The following is a 16,011-nucleotide window of genomic DNA, read 5'->3' on the forward strand; positions in this document are numbered from 1 at the left end:
AGATATGGGTATGTCTACTTGATGAAACACAAGTCTGAGACCTTTGAAAAGTTCAAGGAATTTCAGAATGAGGTAGAGAATCAACGTGACCGAAAAATAAACTTCTTACGATCAGATCGCACTCTATTGGATATGGTGCGATCTATGATGTCTCTTACCGATTTACCGCTATCATTTTGGGGATACGCTCTAGAGACAGCTACATTCACTTTAAATAGGGCTCTGTATAAATCCGTTGAGACGACACCGTATGAATTATGGTTTGGGAAGAAACCTAAGCTGTCGTTTCTAAAAGTTCGGGGATGCGATGCTTATTTCAAGAAACTTCAACCTGAAAAGCTCGAACCCAAGTCGGAAAAATGCGTCTTCGTAGGATACCCTAAGGAAACCATTGGGTATACCTTCTACCTTAGATCCTAAGGAAAGATCTTTGTCGCCAAGAACGGATCCTTTATGGAAAAAGAGTTTCTCTCGAAAGGAGTAAGTGGGAGGAAAGTAGAACTCGATGAAGTACTACCTCTTGAACCAGAAAGTAGTGCAGCTCAGGAAAATGTTCCTATGGTGCCAACACCGACTGGAGAGGAAATTAATGATGATGATCAAGGTACTTCGGATCAAGTTGCTACTGAACTTCGTAGGTCCACAAGGACACGTTCCACACCAGAGTGGTATGGAAACCCTGTCCTGGAAATCATGTTGTTAGACAACGGTGATCCTTCGAACTATGAGGAAGCGATGGCAGACCCAGATTCCAACAAATGGCTTGAAGCCATGCAATCCGAGATAGAATCCATGTATGAAAACAAATTATGGACTTTGACAGACTTGCTCGATGATCAGCGAGCGATAGAAAACAAATGGATCTTTAAGAAGAAGACGGACGCGGATGGTAATGTTACCATCTATAAAGCTCAACTTGTCGCTAAGGGTTATCGGCAAGTTCAAGGGGTTGACTACAATAAGACTTTCTCTCCCGTAGCGAAGCTGAAGTCCGTCTGAATCATGTTACCAATTGCCGCATACTATGATTATGAGATATGGCAGATGGACGTCAAAACAGCATTCCTTAACGGCCATCTTAAGGAAGAACTGTATATGATGCAGCCTGAGGGTTTTGTCGATCCTAAGAATGCTAACAAAGTATGCAAGGTCCAGCGATCCATTTATGGGCTGGTGCAAGCACCTTGGAGTTGGAAACATTCTCTTTGATGAGATGATCAAAGCGTTTGGGTTTATGCAGACTTATGGAGAAGCCTGCGTTTACAAGAAAGTGAGTGGGAGCTCTGTAGCATTTATCATATTATATGTAGATGAAATACTTTTGATGGGAAATGATATAGAACTTTTGGACAACATTAAGGCCTACTTGAATAAGTGTTTTTCAATGAAGGACCTTGGAGAAGCTGCTTACATATTAAGCATCAAGATCTATAGGGATAGATCGAGACGCCTCATAGGTCTTTCACAAAGCACATACCTTGATAAGATATTGAAGAAGTTCAAAATGGATCAGTCCAAGAAAGGGTTCTTGCCTTAATTGCAAGGTGTGAGAATGAGCTCGGCTCAATGCCCGACCACGGCAGAAGATAAAGAAGAGATGAGTGCCATCCCCTATGCTTCAGCCATAGGATCTATTATGTATGCCATGCTGTGTACCAGACCTGATGTTAACCTTGTCGTAAGTTTGGTAGGAAGGTACCAAAGTAATCCCGGCAAGGAACACTGGACAGCGGTCAAGAATATCCTGAAGTACCTGAAAAGGACAAAGGACATGTTTCTCGTTTATGAAGGTGACGAAGAGCTCGTCGTAAAGGGTTACCTTGATGCTAGCTTCGACATAGATCTGGATGACTCTAAGTCACAAACCGGATACGTGTATATGTTGAATCGTGGAGCAGTAAGCTGGTGCAGTTGCAAGCAGAGCGTCGTGGCGGGATCTACATGTGAAGCGGAGTACATGACAGCCTCAGGAGGCAGCGCATGAAGGAATATGGATGAAGGATTTCATCACCGACCTAGGAGTCATACCCAATGCGTCGGGGCCAATCACTCTCTTCTGTGACAACACTGGAGCTATTGCCCTTGCCAAGGAGCCCGGGTTTCACAAGAAGACCAGGCACATCAAGCGTCGTTTCAACTCCATCCGTGAAAATGTTCAAGATGGAGACATAGATATTTGCAGAGTACATACGGATCTGAATGTCGCAGATCTGTTGACTAAACCTCTTCCGCGAGCAAAACATGATCAACACCAGAACTCTATGGGTGTTCAATTCATCACAATGTAACTAGATTATTGACTCTAGTGCAAGTGGGAGACTGTTGGAAATATGCCCTAGAGGCGATAATAGAAGGATTATTATTATATTTCCTTGTTCATGATAATTATCTTTTATTCATGCTATAATTGTATTATCCGGAAATCGTGATACACGTGTGAATACATAGACCACAATATGTCCCTAGTGAGCCTCTAGTTGACTAGCTTGGTTATCAACAGATAGTCATGGTTTCCTGACTATGGACATTAGATGTCATTGATAACGGGATCACATCATTAGGAGAATGATGTGATGGACAAGACCCAATCCTAAGCATAGCACAAGATCGTGTAGTTCATTTTGCTAGAGCTTTTCCAATGTCAAGTATCTTTTCCTTAGACCATGAGATCGTGTAACTCCCGGAAACCGTAGGAGCGCTTTGGGTGTACCAAACGTCACAACGTAACTGAGTGACTATAAAGGTGCACTACAGATATCTCCGAAAGTGTCTGTTGGGTTGACACGGATCGAGACTGGGATTTGTCACTCCGTATGACGGAGAGGTATCTCTGGGCCCACTCGGTAATGCATCATCATAATGAGCTCAAAGTGACCTAGTGTCTGGTCACGGGATCATGCATTACGGTACGAGTAAAGTGACTTGCCGGTAACGAGATTGAATGAGGTATTGGGATACCGACGATCGAATCTCGGGCAAGTAACGTACCGATTGACAAAGGGAATTGTATACGGGGTTGCTTGAATCCTCGACATCGTGGTTCATCCGATGAGATCATCGAGGAGCATGTGGGAGCCAACATGGGTATCCAGATCCCGCTGTTGGTTATTGACCGGAGAGCCGTCTCGGTCATGTCTGTGTGTCTCCCGAACCCGTAGGGTCTACACACTTAAGGTTTGGTGATGCTAGGGTTGTAGAGATATGAGTATGCAGCAAACCGAAAGTTGTTCGGAGTCCCGGATGAGATCCCGGACGTCACGAGGAGTTCCGGAATGGTCCGGAGGTAAAGAATTATATATAGGAAGTGCACTTTCGGCCATCGGGAGAGTTTCACTAGTAGAAAAGGGGGCAATGGTCCAGGCTGGTCCAGCCCATTAGTCCCAGTTCATTCCAGAACCGGGACCAATGGGGGCACTGGACCCGGTTCTTGAGCCCCGGGGGCCGGCCGGGCCACGTGGGCCATTGGTCCCAGTTCGGCTGGACCTATTTGTCCCGGTTGGTGGGACGAACCGGGACCAATGGGCCTCGCTCCTGGCCCAACACCATTGGTCCCGGTTGGTGGGGCGAACCGGGACCAAAGGGTTTGTCCTCGTTGTGGCTAGAGTTTAGTCCCACCTCGCCAACCGAAGGGGAATCAGACCGGTTTATAAGCCCCTCCCTCTCTGCCATATTGAGCTCCTCTGAAAATGAAAATAGATGCCCTTATATAGGGAAATTAGCCTAAATTCATACGGATTTCGATTGAAATTCGTTATGAATTTAAGTTGATTTTCCTCTATAAGCGCATCTATGCTCATTTCTGAGTAGTTTTTTATTTTATTTTTTCTTTTCTGCTATATTTATTTTTTTCTTTTTATTTCTGAGTTGTAATAAGCCATTAAAAATAAGGATATATGCTCCTTTTTTAGTACAGTTAATCACAACTATTTTTTGCTTCTATTCATTTCTGAGTAGTTTTCTATATATTTTCTTTTTTCTTTTCTGTTATATTTATTCTTGGTTTTTATTTCTGAGTTGTAATAAGTCATTAGAAATAAGCATCTATGCTATTTTTTAGTAAAGTTAATCAAAATTATTTTTTCTTCTATTTATTTTTGAGTGGTTTTTTTTTATATTTTTTTCTTTTTTGCTACATTTATTTTTTTCTTTTTATTTCTGAGTTGTAATAAGTCATTAAAAATAAAAAAGAGGCGCAATGCTCATTAAGACGAAGCCGCTCCCCCGGAGCAATACGAGTGGGTCAACGGTAGTCACACGACAATGCCTTCATCATGGTAACGACATGGAACGCCGCCATCGCCCACCGTCAGCTCGGTTTTCACCGGCAACTACGTCTCCCCGACTCGCAGCTGGTGCCAGATGACGGATCCCGAGATCCGAACACCCAGCCTCAGGCCGACCACCTCTGACTGAAGAGATGACCACCATCGCCGGCTGCAACGGTCAGAATTATTTTTTAGTAAAGTTAATCAAAATTATTTTTTCTTCTATTTATTTCTGAATTGTAATAAGTCATTAAAAATAAAAAAGAGGCGCAATGCTCGTTAATTTGCTTCAAGCCTTTCGGAAAAGTGTCAACTGCACTGCACATAGCTCTGTGCAGTCTACCGTATTCCTCAAGGCTTGAAGCTAACCAACGTGCAGGAGCATTGAGCCTCTTCGTCATCGTCTCTGCACTCAGGGCTTATAAACAACTGCGACTGCCTCTCGCTTGGCGAGGTAGGACTAAAAAAATAGCTGCAGGAAGAATCAACAAAAAAATAGCGGCAGAAAATAAAAAAGTAGTTACACGGGTCCATTGGTACCGGTTCATGGAACCAACCGGTACCAATGCCGCTCTTTGGTTCCGGTTCGTTGGACCAACCGGGACGAATGCTCATCTTTAGTCCCGATTGGAGCCACCAACCGGGACCAAAGGTCTTTGTTTCCCGCCCTTTGGGCTGCTGAAAAGAGGCCTTTGGTCCCGGTTGATGGCTCCAACCGGGACTAAAGGGGGCATTAGTCCCGGTTGGAGCCTCCAACCGGGACCAATGCTCTTGCTATATATACTGGACTTAGCAGTTTTCGCCAAATTCCATCTCTTTCTCGCCCCTGCCCCAAGCCTCTGCTCCTCGTCGCCGTCGCCGCCGAGCCCGCCCCACGCCGCCCCGAGACCGCCGTCCCCGTCGCCGCCCCGAGCCCGCCGTCGTCGCCGCCCCCATCACCGCCCGCGTCCCGCGCCACCCCGTCATCCCCGCCCGCGTCCCGCGCCGCCGCGCCCCGACGTCGCCAGTCGTCGCCCCTGCCCCGAGCCCGCCGTCCCCGTCGCCGCCCCCGAGCCCGCTGTCCTCGTTGCCCCTGCCCGGCGCCGCCCCGAGCCCGTCGTCGCCCCTGCACCGCGCCGCCTCGACGCCGACGTGAGCGGTTTTTTTATTTTTGTTAGATTTTTTTAGATTCTTTTTGTATTTCATAGATTTTTTTTGTTAGGTTAGATGTGTAGTAATTTAGATATGTAGTTCATAGATTTTTTTTAGATTAGATTTTTTTGTTAGATTACATGTGTAGTAATTAATTTGTTCATATTATGTTAGATTTTTTGTTAGATTAATTAATTTTTTTTGTTAGGCTAGATATGTGTAGTAATTAATTTGTTCATATTATGTTAGATTTTTTTTCTGTTAATAGATTTTTTTGGTGATATTATTATTGAATATGCATGTTTGGTGATATTATTGTTAATAGAATTTTTTTGGTGATATTTAGATTGTGTAATTAATTTTGTTCATAAATTTTTAATGATTTTTTTGTTCATAGTACTTAGAAAAAGGAAAAAAATAAGAAGTAGTTTATATATAGTTGTACTAGCTAGTTGATTTAATAAACTAATTTATTTTACTATATAATGAAGTAGTTTGTTTTTAGTACTACTTATTTATTTATAATAAGTGCTTAGTAGTTGAATTAGATAGTTGATTTAATTAGATTTTTTTGTTAGATTAGATTTTTTTGTTAGATTACATGTGTAGTAATTAATTTGTTCATATTATGTTAGATATTTTTGTTAGATTAATTAGATTTTTTTTGTTAGACTAGATATGTGTAGTAATTAATTTGTTCATATTATGTTAGATTTCTTTTCTGTTAATAGATTTTTTTGGTGATATTATTATTGAATATGCACGTTTGGTGATATTATTGTTAATAGATTTTTTTGGTGATATTTAGATTGTGTAATTAATTTTGTTCATAGAATTTTAATGGTTTTTTTTGTTCATAGTATTTAGAAAAAGGAAAAAAATAAGAAGTAGTTTATATATAGTTGAACTAGCTAGTTGATTTAATAAAATAATTTATTTTACTATATATAGAAGTAGTATGTTTTTAGTAAGTACTACTTATTTATTTATAGTAAGTGCTTAGTAGTTGAACTACATAGTTGATTTAATTAATAAAACTACTTTTATTTAACTATATATAGAAGTAGTTCCCGCGTCGACGTCGGCGATGCCTATCCCGCATCCTCGTCGTCGTCGACTCGGCGGTGGAGGCCTGCTTGATCAGGGCCATGTTCGGGACTGGGCTCCGCCGGGTTGGTATTGGGAGGTGCTACCTTCCGGGGGACGTAGGTTGGTGAGGAGGCAGCCCATTGTTGACCTGATCCTTGTTTGGTGGCGGTCGCGTGGGCCAGTGACGGTGGTGAGGCATCCGGACACCGCAGAGGTGGTACGTCACCGTGTCAGCGAGGAGGACGAGCACGTCCGTCGCTACATGGTTGCATTGGAGGGGAGGTTCGACAATACCTGGCAGGTTCTTCAGGGATCTCACTGGAGCTATGATCCTGTGATGGTTCCTTATCTTTGGGTGTCCACCGCCCGCGTCGATACCCGTCGGGAGCTACGGTTCTAGTTGTATTAGTGATAATATTCGATGATGTACGGACACCAAGAGATGATGTACTTTTGCTTATAATTATTGAATGCATGCTAATTTGAATACTATACTTTATTTTATGATTTGGTTTTGCTTATTTTATGATTTGGTTTTGCTTATTGAATGCTCATATTGGATAATTTCTCCTTCATTCCCGTGTGCTAGACAAGTTGATATAATTAATAATGCATTCGGGAATGAAAGGAGGAGCTACGTACATCGATCATCGATACTCAACCCGTGATTAATAATAATGATCTAGTTCAATATTTGAATTATGAATGTATAGGCCGAAAATGTCGTACTCATCGGACGACGAAAACCGCTCGGGGGAGTGCGACTGGTGCCACAACGACCGAGGTATCTGCGACAGGTTCATTGTGCTGGACGAAGATCGGCGCTTCAGCATTAAGCTCGAGGAGACCTTCGATGTTCATACGGTACGCAACCGACGATAATAGTTTTTTTTCGTAATTACTCATGACTTCAACTATTTTAATCATGACAATATTTTTCATCTTTTCCAATTCGACTAGCTTATCCCATGCTTTGCAAGACGCTATGTCTTGGAGAGGATGGGTTTTGAAGACCATGAAAGTTTCGAAACCAAAAAAATTATCCTAAGTACCCATCATGGTGTGGATTTTCAAGTAAAGTTGTACAATGCTCAGAGTGTAGCCCATTTTGGTTGCAAAAATTGGGAACACTTTGCAAGATGTAAGGTTTTGATGAGGGTATGCTTGTTACCATGGATCTTGGTGATCCTACAATCGAGCAAGAGAGACCTACGATTTTCGTCCTTGTGGATACACCTCCAATTCATCCCCCATGTGAGCTTAACATAGTTATTAAGTAATTTATATTGTTTATTTGAAAATAGTTGACAACTTATTCTCCATTGACAGCTTATTTTCATTCTTCAAAGAATGTGCGGAAGATGGTAGACAGAACCTACTACACCGAAGGCTCCGAACTAACTTATCAGGAGAAAAATCATCTGGTCGGATTTTGTACTGATCTTGAGAATTACAATGTCTACAGTCGAACTCCTCAACATTATGGTCAATACGTGTCACTAGTGCACGTGTTGAACTACGGTAACTACCATGGAGATACCCTGGTATGATTTTTTACTATTACAACATTCGTGCATCTTTTTGCACACTTCTAAAACTAGTACATCATATCATTGCTAACTATGAAGTTATTACTATGTTTTTCAACAGATAATCCCAAATGATTGTGTGCCTCATCTGATGTATACACGGGGTAGCCTTCATGTTTTGAACATACACCTAGGTCGTCCTACGAATCTCAACTGTCCATACTGGGTTTCTAAAAGAAGTGGAGACATGATAATCAGAGAATGGAAAAAATGTATGGACAGTCGTAAGGAGCTTCTTGGAAGCAACATTCAGCGAAGGGCAAAAATTGGAGACAGGATGATCGCCATTCTTCATAATGGAGAGTCAGGGTCTATATTGTTTTATGCTATTTTACCTTAAGGGTGTTTAGGTCCTACCTGATACTGATGATCATGTGCTAAGAACAATTATGTAGGGTTGGGTTCGATGACTATGAGGATGATGATCGTATGACTTATTATTAATAACGAGTAGAAGTGTATATGATGATGCATGATTAGTACGACTTGTTATTATATATATATATATATATATATATATATATATATATATATATATATATATATATATGATGTATGATGCAAGCATGCATGAGCATTTTATATCTGCGGGTGCAATGAACATAGCAGCAGCGTTGATAAACCAAGGACGAAGATATAAGAGAGGACACTTCTCTCTATTAGCTAGCTATAATAACAACCTAAAAATAACCCCTAAAGCAGCCACTTTTAAAAAAATTGACTTTTGGTCCCGGTTGGAGCCACCAACCGGGACCAAAGGCCCCCTGACTGGGGTGGGCGCACAGGGCCACGTGGAGGCACATTGGTCCCGGTTCTGGTTTGAACCGGGACTAATGGGTGGAGGTATTAGTAACGACCCATTAGTCCCGGTTCATGAACCAGGACTAAAGGCCCTTACGAACCGGGACTAATGGGTGGTTTTCTACTAGTGTTTCGGGGGTCACCGGTATTGTACCGGGACCACCGGAAGGGTCCCAGGGGTCCACCGGGTGGGGCCACCTATCCCGGAGGACCCCGTGGGCTTAAGTGGGGAGGGTACCAGCCCCTGGTGGGCTGGTGCGCCCCCCCCTTGGGCCCCCCCTACGCCTAGGGTTGGAAACCTTAGGGTGGGGGGGGCCTCCACTTGCCTTGGGGGGCACTCCACCCCCCTGCCCCCCCCTTGGGAGATCCCATCTCCAGGGCCGGCGCCCCCACCCAGGGGGGCCTATATAAAGGGGGGGAGGGAGGGAAGCTGACGGTTCATAGTGGAGAAAAATCGAGAAAAAGTACAGGGAGGAGTTTGCAGGTGACCCAAGGAATGTATGGTTTGGTCTAAGCGTAGATGACATTAATACTTTTGGGGAGCAGAGCAGCAACCATAGCACCTGGCTTGTGACTCTATGCTTGTATAACCTTCCTCCTTGGTTGTGCATGAAGCGGAAGTTCATTATGATGCCAGTGCTCATCCAAGGCCCTAAGCAACCCGGCAACGACATTGATGTGTACCTAAGGCCATTAGTTGAAGAACTATTATAGCTGTGGAATGGAAAAGGTGTACGTGCGTGGGATGAGCACGGACAGGAAGAATTTGACCTAAAGGCATTGCTGTTCGTGACCATCAATGATTGGCCTGCTCTCAGTAACCTTTCAGGACAGACAAACAAGGGATACCGCGGATGCACGCACTGTTTTGATGATACCGACAATATATATTTGGATAGTTGTAGGAAGAATGTGTACCTGGGACATCGTCGATTTCTTCCGAGCAGGCATCCCATAAGAAAGAAAGGCAAGCATTTCAAAGGTGAGGCGGATCACCGGATGAAGCCTCGGCACCGTACTGGTGCTGATGTACATGATATGGTCAAGGATTTGAAGGTAATCTTTGGAAAGGGTCCTGGCGGACAACCTGTTCCGAAGGATGCTGACGGGCGCGCACCCATGTGGAAGAAGAAATATATATTTTGGGAACTGCCATATTGGAAAGACCTAGAGGTCCGCTCCACAATCGACGTGATGCACGTGATGAAGAATCTTTGCATGACCCTGCTTGGCTTCTTGGGCATGTATGGGAAGACAAAAGATACACCAGAGGCACGGGAGGACCAGCAACGTATGCACGGAAAAGATGGCATACATCAGGGCCAGGCCAGCTACGCTCTTACCAAAGAAGAGAAGGAAATCTTCTTTGAATGCCTGCTCAGCATGAAGGTACCGTCTGGCTTCTCGTTGAATATAAAGGGAATAATAAATATGGTTGAGAAGAAGTTCCAGAACCTAAAGTCTCATGACTGCCACGTGATTATGACGCAATGATGACCCACAAGTGTAGGGGATCTATCGTAGTCCTTTCGATAAGTAAGAGTGTCGAACCCAACGAGGAGCAGAAGGAAATGATAAGCGGTTTTCAGTAAGGTTTTCTCTGCAAGCACTGAAATTGTAGGTAATACATAGTTTTGTGATAAGATAAATTGTAACAAGTAACAAGTAATAAAAGTAAATAAGGTGCAGCAAGGTGGCCCAATCATTTTTGTAGCAAAGTACATGCCTGGACAATTTCTTATAATGAGAAAAGCGCTCCCTAGGACACATGGGAATTATCGTCAAGCTAGTTTCATCACACTCATATGATTCGTGTTCGTTACTTTGATAATTTGATATGTGGGTGGACTGGTTGTTGGGTACTGCCCTTACTTGCACAAGCATCCCACTTATGATTAATCCCTATTTCAAGCATCCGCAACTACAACAAAAGTATTAAGGTAAACCTAACCATAGCATGAAACATATGGATCCAAATCAGCCCCTAACGAAGCAACGCATAAACTAGGGTTTAAGCTTCCGTCACTCTAGCAACCCATCATCTACTTATTACTTCCCAATGCCTTACTCTAGGCCCAAATAATGGTGAAGTGTCATGTAGTCGACGTTCACATTACACCACTAGAGGAAAGACAACATACATCTTATCAAAATATCGAATGAATACCAAATTCACATGACTACTAATAGCAAGACTTCTCCCATGTCCTCAGGAACAAACGTAACTACTCACAAAGCATATTCATGTTCATAATCAGAGGTGTAATAATATGCATTAAGAATCTGAACATGTGATCTTCCACCAAGTAAACCAATAAGTATCAGCTACAAGGAGTAATCAACACGTACTATTAGCAACCCACCACTACTAGGGAAAACCCTAGCAGTAGCGCTGGTTTTGTGCTCACTAGTAGCGCGGGTAGGTGTGCTACTAATAAGGTGCTACAGCTATTGCTCAGCAGTAACGCGTGCCGGCACGCGCTACTGCTAGGACAAATAGCTGCAGCGTTTGTTCACCCCCACGCTACTGCTAATGTAACTAGTGGCAGCGCATTTTCTCTTCATCGCTACTAGTATCCATTTTTATTTTTTTTTATTTTTAGTGTATTTATGCGGTTTTCTCTCCATCGTACAAATATTGGTACAATACCAGTTATGAGGTTTATATCATTATGTCCATAACAGTGTGTCAAATGAACGTGGATTAGGTTCAAGTGGAGGCAATATGTGGTGCATGTCAAAAGTATACTAGTAATCCAAACTTGATCTAGTTTGGACTAGTAGTACTTTCGATGTGCACCACATGTTGCCTCCACTTGAATCTAATCCGCCAGCACAAACTATTTAACCATCATCATAGTCATTATCACCAATAGTATTTATTTAATCACCACTAACACTATCTAATAATAATCATCATAGTCATTACCACCAACACTAGCTATTTTATCATCATAGTAATAGTGTAGCACATCATCATCTTCAAACTCATTTCAAGCTAGCTAATCACTCCTGCTGCTCTCTCTTAGGTAAAATAACATAAAACATGTATAGCTCTCCTCCTTGATCAAGTTGGAGCATGCAGATGAACCTGTCTCCTAATCGTGGGTAGCTCATCTGTTTGCTGCCCCCTAGTACTTCTCTGCGCTCCCCCATCACATATTTGGTCCAGTCTTGCACTATTAAGCATCTGTCGCTAATCTTGAATGCACTAAAGTAATCTGTAGGATATCTTGGCTGTAAGCTAATAATACTCATGGTACCTTTAGTCTCGACCCCATAAGGCACAACATTCATCGGGAGTCCCTGTTGAAGAACATCGTATGGTAACATACTTAGCAATGAAGTTTAGCTTCAAAAAAATGTATGGAAAAGATGCACTAAGGACAAATAGTAAAAATCTTACCATCCTTCCTAAATAGATGTGACCGTAGTTCATTACGAACACTATTGGTCGCACGTTTTCAGTACTAACATTTCTAAATGCAGGAAGAAAATTTGTCTTGACAGTATCAAGATCCGCAAGCCATGAACCATAATGACTGAGCTCCTCACAGTTGAGTTCAGCCCCGGCACAGTATACGGTCCTGTCTACCAAGCGCTGGACATGTTTTCTTGCACCGAAATAAGCTGACAATACAAATTAGTTGTGAACTATTTTTGAATAAACAATATCAAAGACATAAATATGGTTGAGAAACTTACATAATGGTATAACTGGAGGCGTCTGCACATCGACCCATATGTCGGTATTACCTTCAATATCATCTTCCGGACGAATATCAAAGGTGATAACCATATCAGGCTCAAATGCATAAGTCTTGCATAGTGCTCGCCATGTTTTGCATCCAAAATAGGTGTAGTCATCTGAATTGTATAATTTTGCATGGAAAATATAACCATGCTCGGTCTTCAAGTAAACTTTCTTTACCTCCATAGTACGACTGCAACCTATCTTATCCAATACAAAAACTCTTGCAAGGCAGGGGATACGCTAGTAGAATAGTAAAAAAAAATAAGTTGAAGCAAATGAAGCAGATGTCATGCTTAATTATGAAAAAAGACTTGTCATTGTGACTTACTGTATCCACTTCGAAGTTCTCGTCCAGCTTGATGCTGAAGCGCCTATCATCATCTAGGAAGATTCCGCCGCACAGACCACGCTCGTCTTCGCAGTATTGCAAATACCGAAATCCTTTTCATTGTCAGACATTTCCTATGTTCATAGTTTAAACATTAATTGAAAATCGATCGAATACAACTACCAGGATACTCAACACACAAATCTGGGGCACTCGATATTTCCTACATATTCTGGCACAAGTCATGCCAAAATTCACGGAAAATTCCAGCATGACCTTTGCTAAAATAGGACATATCGAGCACCTGAAATTTGCCGGAACAGAAATGAATCAACATTCCGGCAAAACATAGACCACTCGGAGGTGTAACCTGCAAACATGACCGGCCACTTGGGCAAGCACATATCCTATTTGAGCAAAACAAGATATACATTTCAAAATATCTTATAGGACTCAAATTAGCATGCATTCAATAAGCAAAAGTAAATCATCTCATGCGTCCATACATCGTTGAATATTATCACTAATACATTCCGAATAGTGTCATACATATAACATCACTAATACAACTAAAACCCTAGGACACGACGGGTATCAGCGCGAGCGGTGGACACCCACAGAGAAGGAACCATCACGGGATCATAGCTCCAGTGAGATCCCTGGAAAACCTGCCAGCTATTGGAGAACCTGTGCTCCATCGCAAACAAGTAGCGACGGACATGCGCGTCCTCCTCACTGACACGGTGACGCACCACCTCCCCGGGGTCCTCGAGCCTCTGGACCATCACTGGCCCACGCGACCGCCACCAAAGAAGGTTTGGGTCAACGACAGGCTGGCTCCTCACCAACCTGCGTCCCCCGGTAGGTAGTGCCTCCCATTACCACCCCGGCAGAGCCCAGTCCCGGACATGGCCCATCTTGTCAAGAAGGTATCGTCCTCCGCCGACTCGACGACGAGGATGCGGGATAGGCATCGTCCACATCGATGCGGGAAAATTGCTTTAACTAAAAAAATAGCAACAAGTTCTTACTAACTAGTTCAATTAATTCAATTAGTTCTTACTAAAAATAAACTTACTATAAATAAAAATAAACTAGTACCTAGCTAATTAGTACCTAGTTCTTATAACTAATTAGTACCTAGGAACTACTGCCCTAATTACCATATAAGTATCCATTTTTAACTATGGTTTGTACTACCTAATTAAATAGGGTTAATACTAATTGTAACTAACTAACTAGCACTAAAAATAGCCTAGGGTTCATACTAACTAGAACTAAATAGCTAGGGTTCATACTAAGCAAACAAGAGGGATCGGAAGGGGAGAGTGCTTACAGAGGGCGGGGAGAGAGATGGGGTCAGGGGAGATGGTGGCACCGAGGCGCGGCGAGGCGAGGTCAGGGGAGACAGCGGTGAGGCGGGTCGAGGGAGACGGCGGCGAGGCGGGGTCGCGGTAGACGGCGGTGAGGCAGGGTCGGGGGAGACGGCCGCGAGGCGGGGTCGGGGGAGACGGCGGCAAGGCGGAGGCGACGAGGGGGAGAAGAGAGAGTGGTAATTGGGGGAGGAAGCAGAGGAGAGGGAATCATGCCGCGCGGGGGGTTAGGTGAAAATAGCTTTAACAGTAGCGTGGGGAGGAAAACACGTAGCTGCTAAAATCGGTAGTAGTAGCGACGTTTCTAGAAGGGCGCTACTACTATACCTAGCACGTTGGGAACAGTGTGGCAATTATAGTAGTAGCGTGTTTTGTTCCTGCCGTGCTACTGCTAAGGGGGTAACAGTAGCGCGGTTCTAGCCGACGTGCTACTGCTAAGTAGCAGTAGCGCCTCATTTTAACAAGCACTAATGGTAAGATTTTGTGTATAAGATTTTCCCTAGTAGTGCACATGTACCAATTTGTGGTTTTGGATACAAGATTGAATACAAGAGATGAACTAGGGTTTGAGAGGAGATGGTGCTGATGAAGATGTTGATGGATATTGACCCCCTCCCGATGAGAGGATCGTTGGTGATCACGATGGTGATTTCCCCCTCCCGGAGGGAAGTGTCCCCGGCAGAACAGCTCTGCCGGAGCTCTAGATTGGTTCCGCCAAGGTTCCGCCTCGTGGCGACGAAGTTTCGTATCGTAAGCTTGCCCTCGATTTTTTCCAGGATAAAACCCTTCATATAGCAGAAGAGGGACACCGGGAGGCCACCAGGGGGCCCAGGAGACAGGGGGGCACGCCCAGTAGGGATGGGCGCCCCCCCACCCTCCTGGACAGGGCGTGGGCCCCCCTGAGGTGTTTCTTCTGCTCAATAATTCTTATTAATTCCAAATATAAGTTTGGTGGAGTCTCAGGTCTTTTGGAGCAGTGCAGAATAGGTTTCCAATGTTTGCTCCCTTTTCAGGCAGAATTCCAGCTGCCGGCATTCCCCCTCTTCATCGTAAACCTTACAAAATAAGAGAGAATAGCCATAAGTATTGATATATAATATGTATCCCATAATGCACTAAATATTGATATAAACGCATGATGCAAAATGGACGTATCACGCAACTGATTTTGGTTGCATTGAGGGGGCTTCTACTGGAAAACGTTCGATTAGCCATTGTGAAGCTATGTGCATTCCTCAATGCAATCTCTCATAAGGTAATCGATCTATAAATCATACCAATGTTATAGAATGATTTGGTGCAATGTCTTGTTAGTTTCGAGTTGGTGTTCCCACCATCCTTCTTCAACATCATGACGCACGTCCTAGTTCACCTTTGAGAAGATATTAACGTTTTGGGTCCTGTATTTCTACACAATATGTTCCCCCTTGAGAGGTTCATGGGAGTCTTGAAGAAATATGTTCATAACCGTGCTAGGCCAGAAGGAAGCTTCTCGAAGGGCCATGAAAATGAGGACGTCATTGAGTTTTGTATTGACTTTATTCCTGACCTTAAGCCGATTGGTGTTCCTGAATCGCGACATAAGGGCAGACTGGATGGAAAAGGCACGCCAGGAGGGGATCAAATAAGACGTATGGCATGCATTCTCTCACTGAAGCACACTACACAGTTCTACAGAATT

The 16,011-nt window shown here is 43.4% G+C and overlaps 1 pseudogene; it reads right to left on the reverse strand.

Annotated features, from left to right (window-relative positions):
* The window catches only part of LOC123068035 (uncharacterized), a 90,696-nt pseudogene that overhangs the window by 47,887 nt on the left and 26,798 nt on the right, over positions 1 to 16,011 (reverse strand).

Source organism: Triticum aestivum, chromosome 3B (assembly GCF_018294505.1).
Source record: "Triticum aestivum cultivar Chinese Spring chromosome 3B, IWGSC CS RefSeq v2.1, whole genome shotgun sequence".
In the NCBI taxonomy this organism is placed as follows: domain Eukaryota; kingdom Viridiplantae; phylum Streptophyta; class Magnoliopsida; order Poales; family Poaceae; genus Triticum; species Triticum aestivum.